This window comes from Chiloscyllium plagiosum, unplaced genomic scaffold (assembly GCF_037043375.1).
Source record: "Chiloscyllium plagiosum isolate Xiang-an unplaced genomic scaffold, Cpla_swu_hap1 HiC_scaffold_8, whole genome shotgun sequence".
NCBI classification, from domain to species: Eukaryota; Metazoa; Chordata; class Chondrichthyes; order Orectolobiformes; family Hemiscylliidae; genus Chiloscyllium; species Chiloscyllium plagiosum.
In genome coordinates this window covers 116,515,409-116,534,016 of record NW_028270146.1, presented here as the reverse complement: position 1 = coordinate 116,534,016, position 18,608 = coordinate 116,515,409, and the positions used below count along the sequence as shown (strand labels likewise).

Here is an 18,608-nt window from a genome sequence, read left to right as displayed (position 1 = left end):
CGAGGCTGAGGGGTGACCTTATAGAGGTTTACAAAACTATGAGGGGTGACCTTATAGAGGTTTATAAAATCATGAGGGGCATGGAGAGGGTAAAGAGACAAAGTCTTTATCCTTCGGTTTGGCAGTCCAGAACTGGAGGCCATCGGTTTATGGTTATAGGGGAAAGATATAAAAAAGACTTAAGGAGCATTCTTTTTTCCTGCAGAGGTTGCTACGTGTATGGAATGAGCTGCCAGAGTAAGTGATGGAGGCTGATACAAAAGCATCTGGATGGATATTTGAATAGGAAGAGTTTGCAAGAATATGGGCCAGATGCTGGTAGGTGGGACTAGATTGGGTGCGTGATATCTGGTCGGCATGGACGGGTTGGACCGAAGGGTCTGTTTCCATGCTGTACATCTCTTTGACTCTTAGAGGGGCTGAATGGTCCAATCAAAAATGATCTGTGGTTCAAATCATAACATCCTTCAGTTTCCGTAATCCATTCTTGGTTCCAGCCTGCAGGCTCTATGAATCCCGCTCCCTCTACACTTCCACAGGACCCACGTCCCTTCCCATGTTTGTACCATCCTCCAGGTTCTGCAGCCCTTCCTACCTCTGTCACATGGCCCGGACTCTACAACTCTTCCTTCCTCTGCAATGTTCCCCAGAAAGGCACTGGAGGCCGGTGGCATTTACAGAATTAGGGAGGGATATCGCGACTGGAGGATTTTGCAGGCATTAGGAATATAGGGACTTGAGGAGGTTTCACAGTTTATGAGTGTTGTAGGGACTGGAGGAAGTTACAAAGATAGGGATGGTTTCAGATTGGAGGATTCTGCAGAAAAAAAAACTTTACATGGTTAAAGGCAGGATACTTAGCAGTGTGCACGAACAGTGTGTCCCTGAAGATACTACTCAAGTTGAGAGGGTGTTAAGCAGGCATATGGTGTGTTGGCTTTCATTAGCGGGGTTTGAGTTTAAGAGATCCAGGGTTTTGCTGCAGCTCTATAGAGCCACAGTTACACCACATTTGGAATACTGTGAACAGTTCTGTTCACCCCATTAGAGAAAGGATGTGGAAGCTTTAAAGACAGGACAGACGATACTTAGCAAGATGTTGCCTGGACTGGAGGGCATGCCCATTGAAGGTAGGTTGTGGAACCTCGGGCTTTTCAGATCGGAGTGAACAAGGAAGAATGGTGACATGATAGAGTGTACACGGTAATGAGAGGTATCGATCGCGTGGATAACCAGAGACAACTTCCCATGGCAAAATGGCTATCATAAGGGGACATATTTTTCAGGTAATTGGCAGAAGATTTAGCTTGGATATCAGAGGTAAGTTATTTACACAGAGTGTGGTGGGTGCGTGGAATGGACTGCCAGCCGTGATAGTAGATTCAGACACATTAAGGGCATCTAAGCAACTCTTGCATAGGCACAGCGATTTTAGCAAAATGTAGGGTATGTAGGTTAGTTTAGTCTTCAGAGTAGGATAAAAGGTCAGCACAATATCAAGGGCTGAAGGGCTTGTACTGGGCTGTCCTATTCTTTGTTCTAAATAGCGAGGGTTATGATGGCAGGAAGAGGTTTGGGGAAGCAGGAGAGGATGGGTCTGAATGAAGAGACACAAAGAGGAGGCGTTGCTAAGGTTGTATGAGGTAACAGAGACAGAGGGTTGTGGGGACTGGTGGTGGTTTCACAGCAATTTTGGTTGGAGACAGTTTCACAGATTAGGGAGCATTAGTAACTTCCTCCAGATTGGTCAGAGTGGGAAGAGTTGTAGGGGAGGGTGATGTTACACATGTAAGAGCTGGAGAAGATTACGGAAATGAGTAGATGGATGGAGACACTGGAGGAGCTTACATTGACAGGGTGGGTGCTGGCAATGGGAAGATATCACATAGATAGAGGGTCTTGTAGGAACTGGATCGGAAGAGTCACAGGCATTGGAATGACTTCTGCAGATTGGGAGTGTTACAGGGACTGAGAGGATTGTGGGGTCTCCATAGATTGATCGTGTCTTTAAGAATGGAAGAGTTTATGTAGATACGGATAGCTTAAACCCAATGCATGCAGTCTTCATTTCAAGACCAGAGCCTTATTATCCCACATCAGCCAACGATCCCTAACCCTGCCAGCTTTTCCCTTTACCCCACTGGGGCCATTCGGGTCCTGGATTCTTGAGATCACACTTTGAAAAGCCTCCCATTTGCCAGTTGTTCCTTTTCCTTCAAACAGACTCACCCGATCGATTAGAATCATAATATGGAGGTGCCGGTGTCGGACTGGGGGTGTACACAGTTAAAAATCACCCAACACTCGGTTCCAGTCCAACCGGTTTATTTGAAAGCACTAGCTGTCAGAGCACTGCTTCTTCATCAGGTAGTTATGGAGCACAATCCTAAGGTACAGAATTTATAGCAACAGGATGGCAGTGTCATGGAATATAATATCAAACAAATTTAGTTTAAGCCTTTCATCTGTTACAGTGATCACCAGTGCTTCAAAGCGAGTTGGATTATAACTGGGCGTTGTGCAATTTTAAATTCACAGCATTGATGCCTGCCAAATCCTGCAGAATGGCCCCAAACCTGGCCCTGTTTCAGTTTTCCTCGTCAATCTGTGGACCTGCTGATCTATTTCCATAACTATGTTAAAACGAAGACAGTTGTGGGCACTGGACCCAAAGTGCTCTCTGAATGACACTTCAGTCACTTGCCCGACCTCATTTTCTGAGGGGAGGTCCAGTGTTGCACCTGCCTGAGGAGAGTAGGGCCCTCTGCATATTGATTTAGGAACCTTCCTTGGACACATTTGAAAAATTGCCCTCCGTCCAGTTTTTTTTTATACTCTAGGTGGCCCAGTCAATACAGGGAATATTAAAATCTTCAGCCTGCACTCCTCTATTATTCCTATAGTTATCTGCAATCTCTCTACACAGCTGCTCCTCTGGTATCTGTTGGGTCTACAACAGTCTACAATACAATCCCAACAAAGTGACCACCCCTCTTCTTCTTTCTAACTTCTAACCATGTGCAATTTTAAATGAATATATGTTTTAAAAATTGGAATTAACAATCCATAAATAAGAATTGATAAAAATCCAAACATTTGATCTTCAGAGAAAGACAACAGTTCACTCTCATGTGGTCTGCAGGACATACCCACAGCAAAGTGTTTGCCTCTCAATTACCCTGTGAAATGGGCAAGCCCACTGCTTAGCTCAAGGGCAGCAAGGGATGGGCAATAAAGGCTAGTCAGCCAGAGACACCCACATCCCATACCTGGTTTTTTATTAAAAACCATTCAGATTGGTCCCAGCACAGTTCCAGTGGAACAATATCCTGGCCAATCACGTTGGTAGATTTATGAACAGGGCTTTAAACTGACAGAGCGGATGCAGGGACAGGCTTCAGGTGAAAGGAGCTTTCCAAATCCAGAGAGAAAATGTGAAGCATCAGAGCAGCATGGAAATGTGACTGAAGACAACAGAAAGGAACAGGATGGGACAAAGTTTAATTAAAACTGTAGATCAGCAAATCCATTTGTGACAGGAAATTGTGGGAACGAGTAAATTATGTTTTTTATTAATGGACAAAGTCTCTGCAACAAGGTAGATGGATTTGTGACACAGAGATAAAAGGGATTTAGACACCAGAGAGATGTGGTTACAGGGCGAACAAAAGGGGGACATAAATATTCAATGGTTCACAACCTTGTGCAAACTCTGGCAAAATGGGTAACACTAACAATAATGGGTAAGAAAGGCATTACAGAGAAAGCATTTGGCATCAGATCATGAAGTAGAGTCAGTCTGAATGTAAATTCTGGCTACTACTTGCCAAGGACACAAGCAGCAGAACAGTTTTAGACACCGAACAGCATTTCATGGCTCATCACTGCAATAAATAAGAATTCATTGGAATTTTTAATAAAGGCACGGTGAACATTTAGTGAAACGTCAAAATTCGCAAAGTCTGGGACAATCACACTGACAACATTGATATTGGAAGAGGAATTTAGAGAATTTTTTCAGTGTTTCTTAGAATAACACATTGTGCAACTGGCGAGGGACGTAACTGTCTCAGAGCAATAAAACTTAGTGAATGAGTAATGTCACCTGGAGAGATCCTCTGGGAAATTGTGATAAAGTGCAGTTTAAAGAAATATAAAGGTTTAAAGAAATATAAAGTTTTAAAGTGAAACACAGAAAAGTACAGCTACAACTAGAAACAAAAGTAGCCAATTACATGAGTTGGAGAGGAGAACTGACCAAGGTAAACAGGCTGAACAGACTGAAATATGTGTCTGTAAATGAACAGTGGAAAACATTTGAAGGAACAGTGTAAAATACTCAACAAAAGGACATTCCACTGAAACAGACAAAAACTCAGCAAGAAATCCCCACCGGTCCCTCACTCAGGACAAAATGGATCATATTAGATTATGAGGCTGAGAAGATCACCACAAAGTACTTAAAATCCTGACGTGAGAGAGAGTTTGACAGTAAGTTTTAAAGGGATTGCAATGGGTCTGCTAGCAGGAGGAGGGCAATGGGAAGGGGAAACGTTGTCAAGGTTTATTGACACGATACGAACATGGAGACGTGAAGGTGCTGGAGGTAGTGAGAGAGTTACAGAGAGGGGTCAGGGTCTGAATGGTGTTACAAAGCCAGTATGAATTGCTGCAGCTGGAGGGGTTTGCAGAGGTAGGGAGAGACATATGTATTTTTATTTATTCATTCATGGGATGTGAGTGTCACTGCCTGGACAAGCATTCCTGAAGAAGGGCATGTGCCCGAAACGTCGAATCTTCTGTTCCCTAGATGCTGCCTGACCTGCTGTGCTGTTCCAGCAATAAAGTTTAAGCATTCTTTGACCCCATGCTAATTACCCAGAGATTTCTTGGGCCCTGGTGGATATATTTAATACTTTGCTGGCCACAGGTGAAGTGCTGAATGACTGGAGGATCGCTAATGTGGTTCCTTTGTTCAGGAAGGGCAGCAGGGATAGGCCAGGTAATTACAGAGCAGATAGTCTGACAGCAAGGGGAGGGAAATTATTGGGAACAATTTTGAGGATGAATCGATACTTAAAGGTAAGGATCAACTCGGTTTAGCCATCACGGATTTGGCAGAGGAAGATACTGTCCAAGGAATTCAGTTCAGTTTTTTTTAAAATGGTGCTTAAGCATATTGATGAGGGCTGTGCAGATGATGTGGTTTACATGGACTTGACTAAGTCCTTAAACAAGATCCAACATGGAAGGCTGGTCCAAAAGGACTGGGCTCCAAGGCAAGTTGGCAAATTGGATGCAAAATTGGTGGATAGAATATTTTCACCACAGGGATCTGTGCAGGAACCATTGAACATTATTAACTCAGATGTGAAAGCAGAAGTTATCAAGAGTAGGTTTGCAGATGACATGAAAGGTGAGGGTGTTGTTCACAGTGAGGAGGATGGTCTCCGTCTGCAGTCCAATGTCGATCAGATGATAATCTAAGCAAAGTTTAGGTCTGATCGAAGTGGGGTAACACTCTGTGGGAGGTACGATAAGCGAAGTACAGACATAATGAATGGTAGGTCCTTGCGGAGTACTGAGGAATACAGGGACCTTGGTGGACAAGTCCATAGATCCCTGAAAGTGTCAGCACAGGGAGACAGGGTGGGAAAGGCACCTCAACTGGGAGCGGGAGAGGGACCCACATCCTGGTGAGTGAATTGCTAGAGCTGCTTGAGAGGATGTAACCTGGTCTGGCAGGGTGTTGGACCTTAAACAGTCATAAGGCTTGAAAGAAGATTGAGGCTGGTACACGAGTTAAAGACAGCAATTTCAGCAGACAAGGCAGGCAAGAACATAGCAGGGAATGGGGGAAAACTGATGATTAAAGTGAATTTATTTCAATGCAAGGGGCCAGACAGCTAAGGAAGATGAACTCAAGGCATGGATTAGAACATGGGACTGGGATATTATAGTTATTACAGAAACACAGCTGAGGGAGGGGCAGGACTGGCAGCTCATTGTTTCAAGGTAGAGATGCTACAGGAAGGGGAGGCAAGAGAGGACGTGTGGTGGTGGGATTTGATTGCATGAATCATCACAGCAGTACTTAGAGAGGATATTCCTGTAGGATCGCCCAGTGAAGCTATGTTAGTGGAACAGAGAAATAAGAATGGGACATCAATTTGATACGATCGGACAGCTGACCCCGAATAATCTGTGGCAGACTGAGGAACAAATATGTCGGGACATCTTAAATATCAACCATAATAATAGGGCTGTTATGGTAGGGTTTTTGAACTTTCCAAACCTAGACTGGGACAGCCAGTGTTCAGGGTTTGTAAGGGAGGAATTTGGTAATTGTGTTCCAGAAAACTGCCAATAAATATGTAAATGGCCTGAAAAGAGAAAGGGGCAAAACCTGACCTCCACTTAAGAATTAAGGTAGGGAAAGGGACTGAGATGTGAGTGGGAAAGCATTTTGCCAAAGGGACCACAGTTCTAGTAGTTTGAAAACAGCTTTGGAAAAGGACAGGCCTGGTCCACAAGTGCAAGTTATAAAATGGGGCCGGACCAATCTTGATCGTATTAGCCAGGAACTTTCAAAATGTGATTAGGGAAGGGAATTATTTACAGGGAAAGGAAAGTTTGGCAAGTGAGAATATTTTAAAAGTGAGTTAAATTGTGCGATCAGCGCCAGCATGTTCCTGTTTTTGTGCAGGTCAATGCTGACAGCGTTCGGAAACACTGGCTGTCTATTGAGGGTTTGGTCAAGGAAAAGGGGGCACATGTCAGGTATAGCCTGCTGGATCAAGGGAATCCCTGAGGATATACAGGGGCTACAGGAATACACTTTGAGTAGAAAACAGGAATGGAGAAAGGCTAAATGAAATAGCCTCAGCAGAGAAGGAAAGGGGAATCCAAAAGTGATTGTATCAGTATACTAAGAGTGCACAAGTAACTCAGGACAAATAGTGTCCATTAAAGATCAATGAGGCCATCATTGTTTGGAACTGCAGGATATTTGCTAAGACCCTAAACTATTTTTTCACTCCAGAACTTCTGTGGAGAAAGACTGGGGAACTCAGGGAACAAGAGTAATACGTTAGACCACAATTGGAGTTCTCTGCAATTCCAGTCTCTCTGCTACAGGAAGGATGTTGTGAAACTTGAAAGGGCTCAGAAAAGATTAACAAGATATTGCCCGGGTTGTTGCTGAATAAGCTGAGGTTACTGTCACTGGAGAATCGGAGACGGAGGGATGACCTTATAGAGGTTTATATGAACATGAGCGGTATGGATAGGGTAAGCATTCAAGGCCTTTTCCCAGAAGTTGGGGAGTCCAAAACTAGAGGGCATAGGTTTAAGGTTAGAGGTGAATGGTTTACAGAGGGACTGAAGGGACAGCTTCTTCACACACATGGTGATGTGTGTATGGAATGAGCTGATAGAGAAAGTAATGGAGACTTATACAATTACAACATTTAAAAGGTATCTGGATGGGCATCTGAATAGTAAGGGTATAGACGTATATGGGCCAAATGCTGGAAAAGGGAATGGATTTATTTAGATCTTCTGGTCAGCCTGGATGAGTTGGGGACCGAAGGGTCTGTTTCTATGCTGTATATCTCTATGAGTTGAAAAGAGTGCATGTTATTGAAGAGGTGGTGCTGGAGATTTTAAAACACACAGGTATGGCAAGTCCCAGAACCTGATTAAGTGTATCACAGGACACTGTGGGATGTTAGGGAAGAAATTGTGGAGCCCTAGCAAAGGTATGTGTACTACTGACAGCCATGTGTGATGGGTTGGCAGGCTGGAGGGTGGCATCATGGACAGTGAAGGATGTTTTCTGAGATTACAAAGGGATCTTGATGAAGGGAGTGAATGGGCTGAAAAACTAGAGATGGAATTCAATCTGAATAAATGCGAGGCAATGCATTTTGTAAAACAAACAAGGGTAGAGCTTATATAATTAATGTTCCGGCCTCGGTTAGTGTTTTAGAGCAGAGGGACCTCCGGGTTCAGGTACATAATTCTTGAAGCTTGCATCACAGGATGGATAAGACGGTGCTTGGTATGCCTGACTATTGCTCAGTCCATTGAGTGGAGGATTTGGGACGTCATGTTGAGATTGGACAGACATTTGCGATGCCTGTTCTGTAATACTCTGTCCAGTTCTGGTCGCCCAGTTAACAGGGAAGATATTATTAAGCTGCAGGGCATTCAGAAGAGATTTACCAGGATATTGCTGGGTATGGAAGGCTTGAGTTCTGAAAAATGGCTGGATCGACTGAGTCTTTTTTCACTGGAGCCTGGAGGTTGAGACATGATGCTATAAAGGTTTATGAAAAAATGAGGTATATAGATCGATTTCATGCTAGTTGCCTTTTCCCCAGGATGGGGGAGTCTCAAGAGGAGGGGTCACATTTTTAAGGTTAGAGGAGAGAGATGTTCAAAAAAGGATATGTGGCAATTTGCTACACAGAGGGTGGTTTGAGTGTGGAATGAACTTCCTGAGAAAGGGGTTAATGTGGGTACAATTACAACATTTAAAAGATATTTGGATAAACAGGTGAATAGGAAAGGGTTGGAGTGATATGGGCCAGCAAAAGGCAGCTGGGAAGAGTTTAGTTTTAGATTATGTTGGGTGTCAACTGAAGGGTCAGTTTCCATGCTGTATGGCTCTATGACAAGAATATGGTTTTATTCCATTATTTAAAGAAAGGATTAGGGCTGGGTCCACTGATGTGCATCATCTACAGAAACGATTTGGTTGAAAATATAGGAGTGATTGTGCGAAAGTTTGTTGATGATCAAATTAATGGTGTCGTGGGCAGTAAAGATAGAGTTTAATTCAGCTGTTGGAGTTTGTTAAGACAAACCATGGAGGATGAACACAGTTAATGGAAGGCTCTGGGCAGTATTGTCGAACAGAGAGAGACAGAGAGAGAGAGACAGAGAGCAAGGGGTGCCGTTACATTGTTCCTTGGAAATGGCATCACAGGTGGACAGGGTGGGGAAAGTGGCATTTGGCACACTTGCCAACATTGGCCAGCACTTTGTTACATAGGTTAGAGATATTTGTAACATTGTCCTACATATTTCCCTTGGGCAGAGGAGGCCACGGGGTGACCTTATAAAGTTTTACAAAACCATGCGGGGCCTAAGAATGGTGAATATCCAAGGGTAGGTGAGTCCAAAACTGGAGGATATAAACGGGATGTGAGAGAGCAAGGATTTTAAGAGGGAGCTGAGGGGGAACATTATCTCGAGAGGATGGTGCATAGATGGAACAGACAGCCTCAGGCACATGGGAGAAACAAGAACAATTACAACACGGAAAAGACATTTGGGCAGGTACATTGAGACGAGAAGGTTTGAAGAGATAAGGGCCAAATGCAGGGAAATGAGACTCATTCAGTTTAGGACACATGGACAGCATTGAGGAGTTGGACCACAGGTTCTGTTTCCGTGCTGTATCACTCTGTATCCAGTTAAAGAGGATTAGTGTATCAAAATAAGGCATGGTGTAGACACTGAAGCAAGTTACAGCGATGCGGATGGTAGTCTGGAGTGCAGTACATCTCAAATATGTGGAGGGACTAATCACGAATGGAGCAGGTTACAGGGACAGGGACTATTGTAGGAGTTAAAAATGACTGAAGACACTAGTGCACAAGCCATGCATAGATAGAGTGCTGCAAAGTAGTGAGTCTTAGTACAGTATTGGAGGGAGAACACAGAACAGAAAGATCCCAGGCAACATTCCCAACCTCTCATCGGAGGCCTGCTTTAACCTCTGTTGTCCTGATGCTCACTAAGACAGCGCAGGGCTGGATTGATAACTATGAACTCCCGATGCTGTCTCAGTGCAACATAAGTTAAAGTAGACGTGGTGATTGAGCATGGGGTGTGTCTAAACTGTGCTCCCCATCCAGCACTGTATCTATATCATGTATTGTTAGCCAATGTTTGGAGCCCTCTCATTGCTCCCTGCTCTATGCACTGTGAGTGATCTTACCTCACTGCAGGATTTATTGAAGGCTCCAGATCTCCCTGCCCTTTGTCTCTCTGGCTGACCAACCATCTTCATTGAGGTGATGGATGAGACACACAGCAGTTGGGAAGTCTATTGAGTCAGTAACTTCCTGAGAACCTACAGGAGACAGAGAGATAGACAGAATGGGAAATTAGACTGATTCAGTGAGGGTTACACAAGGAGAATGGAAATGAGCCCCACAGAGATCTGGAAAATCCCAAACTCCATCCCTGGCCTGTGCTGTTGCGTCTCTCTGGAGTGGAGAATTCTGTTGGCTCAGGATCTGGAGTAACTGCAAGAGTGAGAGACACAGACAGAGGCAGCAATTAGACCCACACAGTGAGGGATACCACATGGAGAGAGACTGTGTGATATCACCGGAGTGCTGGAAGACTTCAGGATCACACAATCATGTTGGAAGAATGGGTTTAGCTTCATGTATCAGTGCTCAGAGATGAGCAACCAGTGAGCAGATGAAGTGATGGCCTAGTAACTTTATTGTTAGGGCATTTGTCCAAAACCTCAGCTAATGTTCAGGGGAGGCAGGTTTGAATCCCATCATAAGATATGGTGGAATTTAAAATCAATAATTTTAAAAATAGCAATTAACAATCCATAAACAAATATGAAACCATTGCTGATGTACAAAAATTACAATCCCTTAGATTAGATTCCATACAGTGTGGAAACAGGCTTTTCGACCCAACCAGTCCACGCCATCCCTCCATAGAGTAACCCACTCAGGCCCATCTCCCTCGACCTAATACACCTTACATTACGGGCAATTTAGCATGGCCAATTCACCTGACCTGCAAGTCTTTGCACTGTGGGAGGAAACCGGAGCATCCGGAGGCAATTCACGCAGACACGGGGAGAATGTGCAAACTCCACACATTCGCCCGCGGCTGGAATTGAACCTGGGACCCTGGTGCTGTGAGGTAGGAGTGGTAATCACTGAGCCACCGTGCCGCCCACTTGTCCTTTCGACAACGAGATCTGATCATCCTCACGTGGTCTGCACAACATCCCCACAGCAAAGTGTTTGCCTCTCAATTGCCCTCTGAAATGGCCAAGCAAGCTACTCAGCTCAAGGGCAGCTAGGGCTGGGCAGTAAAGGCTGGTCAGCCAGAGACACCCCCATCCCCTACCTGATTTATAAAAAAATCCAATAGGATGGTCCCACTGCGACAGTGCTGGGACCAGTGTCCTGGCCAATCACGTCAGTAGGTTTATGGGCAGGGCTTTAAACTGACAGAGAGGATGCAGGGACAGGGTCCAGGTGAAAGGAGCTTTCCAAATCCAAAGAGAAAACGTGAAGCATCGGAACAGCATGGGAATGTGGCTGAAGACAAGCAGAAAGGAACCGAAAGGGACAGAGTTTAACTTAACCTGTACATCAGTGAATAGGTATCTGACAGGACATTGTGGGAAAGAGTAAATTATGTCTTTTTTTTGAGTGGACGAAGTCTTATCAATAAGGCAGATAGATTTGTGACACTGATATAAAAGAGATTTAGACACCAGAGAGACATGGTTACAGGGTGAACAAAAGGTGGACATAGATATTCAATGGATCACAACCTTGTGGAAACTCAGGCAAAATGGGTAACACTAACAATAATGGAAAAACAAGGCATCACAGAGAAAGCATTTGGTCTCAGGTTATGAAGTATAGTCAGTCTGAATGTAAATTCTGGCTACTACTTGCCAAGTACACAAGCAGTAGAACAGTTTTAGCCACCAAACAGCATTCCGTTGCTCATCACTGCATTACATAGGAACTCATTGGAATTTTTTTAACAAACACATTGTGATAATTTTGGGAAACATCAATATTCACAAAATGTGGGACAGTCACACTGGCAAGAGTGATATTGGAAGAGGAGTTCAGAGAATTAGTTTTCAGTGTTTCTTTGAATAACAAATTGTGCGACTGGCTAGGGACATAACTATCTCAGAGCGACCGTTGTGTGATGAAACGTAGTGAATGAGTAATGTCACCTGGAGAGATCCTCTGTGAAATTGTGATAAAGTGCAGTTTAAAGAAATATAAAGTTTTAAAGTAAATCACAGAAAGGACAAGCTACAACTAGAAACAAAAATAGACAACTACATGAGTTGGAGAGGAGAACTGACCAAGGTAAACAGGCTAAACAGACTGAAATATGTGTCTGTAAATGAACAGTGGAAAACATTTGAAGGAACAGTGTAAAACACTCAAAAGGTCATTCCACTGAAACAGACAAAAACTCAGCAAGAAATCCCCACTGGTCCCTCACTCAGGACAAAATGGATCATATTAAATTATCAGGCTGAGAAGATCACTACAAAGTACTTAACATCCTGAAATGAGAGGGTGTTTTAGGAGTAAATTTTGAAGGGATTGTAAAGGGTCTGCTAGCAGGGGGAGGGCAGTGGGAAGGGGAAATCATTGTCAGGGTTTAATGACACGATAGGAACAGGGAGAGGTGAAGGTGCTGGAGGTGGTGAGAGTGTTACAGAGAGTGGTCAGGACCTGAATGGTGTTACAAAGCCAGTAAGGATTGCTGCAGCTGTGAGGTGTGTCAGAGGTAAGGAGGGACATATGTATTTTTATTTATTCTTTCATGGGATGTGGGTGTCACTGCCTGGACCAGCATTCTTTGACCCCATGCTAATTACCCAGAGATTGCTGGGGCCCTGGTGGATAAATATAATACTTTGCTGGCCACAGGTGAAGTGCTGAATGACTGGAGGATCGCTAATGTGGTTCCTTTGTTCAAGAAGGGCAGCAGGGATAGGCCAGGTAATTACAGAGCAGATAGTCTGATAGCAGGGGGAGGGAAATTATTGGGAACAATTGTGAGGATGAATCAACACTTGCAAAGGTAAGGATCAACTCGGTTTAGTCATCACGGATTTGGCAGAGGAAGATACTGTCTGAGGAATTCAGTTCAGTTTTTTTGAAATGGTGCTTAAGTATATTGATGAGGGCTGTGCAGATGATGTGGTTTACACGGACTTGAATAAATCATTTAACAAGATCCATCATGGAAGGCTGGTCCAAAAGGACTGGGTTCCAAGGCAAGTTGGCAAATTGGATGCAAAACTGGTGGACAGAATACTTTCACCATTGGATGTACCACAGGGATCTGTGCAGGAACCATTGCTGCTTATTCTGTCAAATAGTAACTTTGAAGTGAAAGCAGAAGGTATCAAGAGTAGGTTTGCAGATGACATGAAAGGTGAGGGTGTTGTTCACAGTGAGGAGGATAGTCTCCGTCTGCAGTCTGATGTCAATTGGATGATAATCTCAGCAGAGTTTAGATTAGATTAGATTACTTACAGTGTGGAAACAGGCCCTTCGGCCCAACAAGTCCACACCGACCCGCCGAAGCGCAACCCACCCATACCCCTACATTTACCCCTTTAACCTAACAATACAGGCAATTTACCATGGCCAATTCACCTGACCCGCACATCTTTGCGACTGTGGGAGGAAACCGGAGCACCCGCAGGAAACCCACGCAGACACGGGGAGAACGTGCAAACTCCACACAGTCAGTCGCCTGAGTCGGGAATTGAACCCGGGTCTCTGGCGCTGTGAGGCAGCAGTGCTAACCACTGTGCCACCGTGCCACCCACAGTTTAGTTCTGATCGAGGCGAGGTAATACTCTGTGGGAGGTACGATAAGCGAAGGACAGACATAATTAATGGTAGGACCTTGCGGAGTACTGAGGAATACAGGGACCTTGGTGGACTAGTCCACAGATCCCTGAAGGTGATTAGATTAGATTAGATTAGAATGTGGAAACAGGCCCTTCGGCCCAACAAGTCCACACCGACCCGCCGAAGCGAAACCCACCCATACCCCTACATTTACCCCTTACCTAACACTACGGGCAATTTAGCATGGCCAATTCACCTGACCCTGCACATCTTTTGGATGGTGGGAGGAAACCGGAGCACCCGGAGGAAACCCACGCAGACACGGGGAGAACGTGCAAACTCCACACAGTCAGTCGCCTGAGGCGGGAATTGAACCCGGGTCTCTGACGCTATGAGGCAGCAGTGCTAACCACTGTGCCACCGTGCCGCCCAAGGTGTCAGCACAGGGAGACACGGTGGGAAAGGCACCTGAACTGGGAGCAGGAGAGGGACCCACATCCTGGTGGGGTAAATTGCTAGAGCTGCTCGAGAGGATATAGCCTAGTCTGGCAGGGTGTTGGACCTTAAACAGTCGTAAGGCCAGAAAGAAGATTGAGGCTGGTACACAAGTTAAAGACAGTGATTTCAAAAGGCAAGGCAGGCAAGAACATAGCAGGGAATGGGGGAAAACTGGTTATTAAACTACATGTATTTCAATGCAAGGGGCCTGACAGCTAAGGAAGATGAACTCAGGGCATGGACTGGAACATCAGACTGGGAGTTTATAGTTATCACAGAAACACAGCTGAGGGAGAAGCAGGACTGGCAACTCATTGTTTCAAGGTAGAGAGACTGCAGGAAGCATCGAAGGGGAGGCAAGAGAGGATGCGTGGTGGTGGGTTTTGATTGCATGAATCATCACAGCAGTACTTAGAGAGGATATTCCTGTGGGATCGCCCAGTGAAGCTACGTTAGTGGAGCTGAGAAATAAGAATGGGTCATCACTTTGACATGACGGTACTGCTGACGTCTAATAATGAGTGGGAGACTGAGGAACAAACATGAGAAACTGAGGAGCTCAAAAATGGTTTGAGGAGAGCCAGGAGGGGGCACGAGAAAGGCTTGGCAGAACGGATTAGAGAGAACACAAAGGCAATTTACACTTATGTGAGGAATAAAAGAATGGTCAAAGAAAGAGTAGGGTCGATCAGGAATAGGGAATTTGTGTGTGGAGTCTGAGGAGGTAGGGGGAAGCCCTAAATGAGTTTTTTGCTTCTGTCTTTACAAAAGAAACAAACTTTGTAGTGAATGAAACCTTTGAAGAGCAGGTGTGCATGCTGGAATGGATAGAGATAGAGGAAGCTGATGTGCTGAAAATTTTGTCAAACATTAAGATTGACAAGTTGCCAGGCCCGGACCAGATCAGATTTGTCCTCGGCTGCTTTGGGAAATGAGAAATGCAATTGCTTCGCCACTTGCGAAGATCTTTGCATCCTCGCTCTCCACTGGAGTCGTACCTGAGGACTGGAGAGAGGCAAATGTAATTCCTCTCTTCAAGAAAGGAAATAGGGAAATCCCCGACAATTACAGACCAGTCAGTCTCACGTCTGTCGTCTGCAAGGTGTTAGAAAGGATTCTGAGGGATAGGATTTATGACCATCTGGAAGAGCATGGCTTGATTAAATGCAGTCAACACGGCTTTGTGAGGGGAAGGTCATGCCTCACAAACCTTATCGAGTTTTTTGAGGATGTGACTAGAAAAGTTGATGAGGGTCGAGCTGTGGATGTGGTGTATATGGACTTCAGCAAGGCATTTGATAAGGTTCCCCATGGCAGGCTCATTCAGAAGGTCAGGAGGAATGGGATACAGGAGAACTTAGCTGTCTGGATACAGAATTGGCTGGCCAACAGAAGACAGCGAGTGGTAGTAGAAGGAAAATATTCTGCCTGGAAGTCTGTGGTGAGTGGTGTTCCACAGAGATCTGTCCATGGGCCTCTACTGTTTGTAGTTTTTATTAATGACTTAGATGAGGGGATTGAAAGATGGGTCAGCAAGTTTGCAGTCGACACAAAAGTTGGAGGTGTCATTGACAGTACAGAGGGCTGTTGTAGGCTGCAGCGGGACATTGACAGGATGCAGAGATGGGCTGAGAGGTGGCAGATGAAGTTCAACCTAGATAAATGTGAGGTGATGCATTTTGGAAGGTCGAATTTGAAAGCTGAGTACAGGATTAAGGATACGATTCTTGGCAGTGTGGAGGAACAGAGGGATCTTGGGGTGCAGGTACATAGATCCCTTAAAATGGCCACCCATGTGGACAGAGTTGTTAAGAAAGCATATGGTGTTTTGGCTTTCATTAACAGGGGAACTGAGTGTAAGAGTCGTGAGATCTTGCTGCAGCTCTATAAAACTTTGGTTAGAATACTGCGTCCAGTTGTGGTCGCTCTATTATAGGAATGATGTGGATGCTTTGGAGAGGGTTCAGATGAGGTTTACCAGGATGCTGCCTGGACTGGAGGGCTTATCTTATGAAGAGAGGTTGACTGAGCTCGGACTCCTTTCATTGGAGAAAAGGAGGAGGAGAGGGGACCTAATTGAGGTATACAAGATAATGAGAGGCATAGATAGAGTCAATAGACAGAGACTATATCCCAGGGCAGAAATGACTAACACGAGGGGTCATAGTTTTAAGCTGGTTGGAGGCAAGTATAGAGGGGCTGTCAGAGGCGGGTTCTTTACACAGAGAGTTGTGAGAGCATGGAATGCGTTGCCAGCAGCAGTTGTGGAAGCAAGATCATTGGGGACATTTAAGAGACTACTGGACATGCATATGGTCACAGAAACTTGAGGGCGCATACATGAGGATCAGTGGTCGGCACAACATCTGTGCTGTACTGTTCTATGTTCTATGTTCTAAATATCTCGGGAGATCTTAAATACCAATCATCATAATAGGGCTGTTATGGTAGGGGGTTTTGAACTTTCCAAACCTAGACTGGGACTGCCAGTGTTCAGCGTTTGCAAGGGAGGAATTTGGTAACTGTGTTCCAGAAACTCCCAATCAATATGTAAGTGGCCTGAAAAGAGAAACAGCAAAACCTGACCTCCCCTTGGGAAATAAGGTAGGGAAAGGGACGGAGGCTTAGTGGGAAAGCATTTAGCCAAAGTGACCACAGTTCTATTAGTTTGAAAATAGCTTTGGAAAAGTACAGGCCTGGTCCACAAGTTCAAATTATAAAATGGGGCCAGATCAATCTTGATCGTATTAGCCAGGACCTTTCAAAAGGTGATTGGGGAGTCTATTTGCAGGGAAAGGGAAGTCTGGCAAGTGAGAATATTTTAAAAGTATTATAAATTGAGCGATCACCACCAGCATGTTCCTGTTTGTGTGCAGCTCACTGCTGACAGCATTCGGAAACACTGGCTGTCTATTGAGGGTCTGGTCAAGGAAAAGGGGGCACATGTCAGGTATAGCCAGCTGGGTCAAGGGAATCCACGAGGATCACAGGGGCTGGAGGAATACACTGTGGGTGGAAATCAGGAATGCAGAAAGGGTACATGAAATAGCCTCGGCAGAGAAGGATAAGGAGAATCCAAAAGTGATTGTATAAATATATTGAGTAAAAGAGTAACTCGAGACAAAATAATGGCCCTTAAAGATCAATGAGGCAATTGATGTGTGGAACTGTAGGATATTTGCTAAGACCCTAAACAACTTTTTCACTCCAGGACTTACCGTGGACAAAGACTGGGGAACTCAGGGAACAAGAGTAATACGTTAGACCACAATTGGAGTTCTCTGCAATTCCAGCCTCCCTGCTCTAGGAATGACGTTGTGAAACTGGAAAGTGCTCAGAAAAGATTGACAAGATGTTGCCAGGGCTGTTGCTGAATAAGATGGGGTTATTTTCCCTGGAGCATCGGAGACTGAGGGGTGACCTGACAGACGTTTATATAAACATGAGGGGTATGGATAGGGTAAACATTCAAGGCCTTTTCCCAGGGATTAGGTAGTCCAAACCTAGAGGGCATAAGTTTAGGTTTAGAGGGGAAAGATTTAAAAGGGACCGAAGGAACAGTTTTTTCATGCATAAGGTGATGCGTGTATGAAATGAACTGAGAGAGAATGTAACAGATACTGATACTATGACAACATTTAAAAGGTATCTGGATGGGAATATGAATTGTAATAGTTTAGTGGTACATGGGCCAAATGCTGGTAAATGGGATGGATGTATTTAGATCTTCTGGTCAGCATGGACGAGTGGGACCAAAGGGTCTGTTTCCATGCTGTACATCTCTATGACTTGAAAAGAGTCCATGTTGTAGAAGAGGTAGTGCTGGAAGCTTTATAACACAAAGGTATGGAAAGCCTCAGGGCCTGATTAACTGTAAGACAGGCGATGCTAGGGAAGAAATTGTGGAGCCCCGAGCAAAGGTATTTGTACAATTGACAGCCACGTGAGATGGGCTGGAAGTTTGGAGAGTGGAATAGTTGACAGTGTAGGAAGTTTTTAAGATTACAAAGGGATCTTGATGAGTGAATGGGCTGAAAAACTGTAGAGGGAATTCAATTTGAATAAATGCAACGTTATAAATTTGGTAAAACAAACAAGGGTCGAGCTTATACAATTAATGTTAGTGCCTCGGTTAGTGTTTCAGAGCAGAGCGACCTCTGGGTACATAATTCTTGAAGTTTGCATCACAGGATGGATAAGGCAGTGCTTGACATGATTGACTATTGCTCAGTCAACTGAGTGGAAGATTTGGGACGTCATGTTGAGATTGTACCGATATTAGTGAGGCTTCTTCTGCAATCCTCTGCCTAGTTCTGGTCGCCCAGTTATAGGGAGGATTTTATTCCACTGCAGGGGGTTCAGAAGAGATTTACCAGGATATTGCTGGGTATGGAAGGCTTGAGTTCTGAAAAATGGCAGGATACGCTGAGTCTT

At 44.7% G+C, this 18,608-nt stretch overlaps 1 long non-coding RNA gene across 1 annotated transcript in view; it reads right to left on the bottom strand.

Moving 5' to 3' along the window:
- The window catches only part of LOC148149530 (uncharacterized), a 69,053-nt gene that overhangs the window by 20,408 nt on the left and 30,037 nt on the right, over positions 1 to 18,608 (bottom strand). The window contains exon 4 of the long non-coding RNA XR_015757801.1: positions 10,010 to 10,144. This is a non-coding gene — a long non-coding RNA (uncharacterized LOC148149530). The remainder of the gene's footprint in view (positions 1 to 10,009; positions 10,145 to 18,608) is intronic.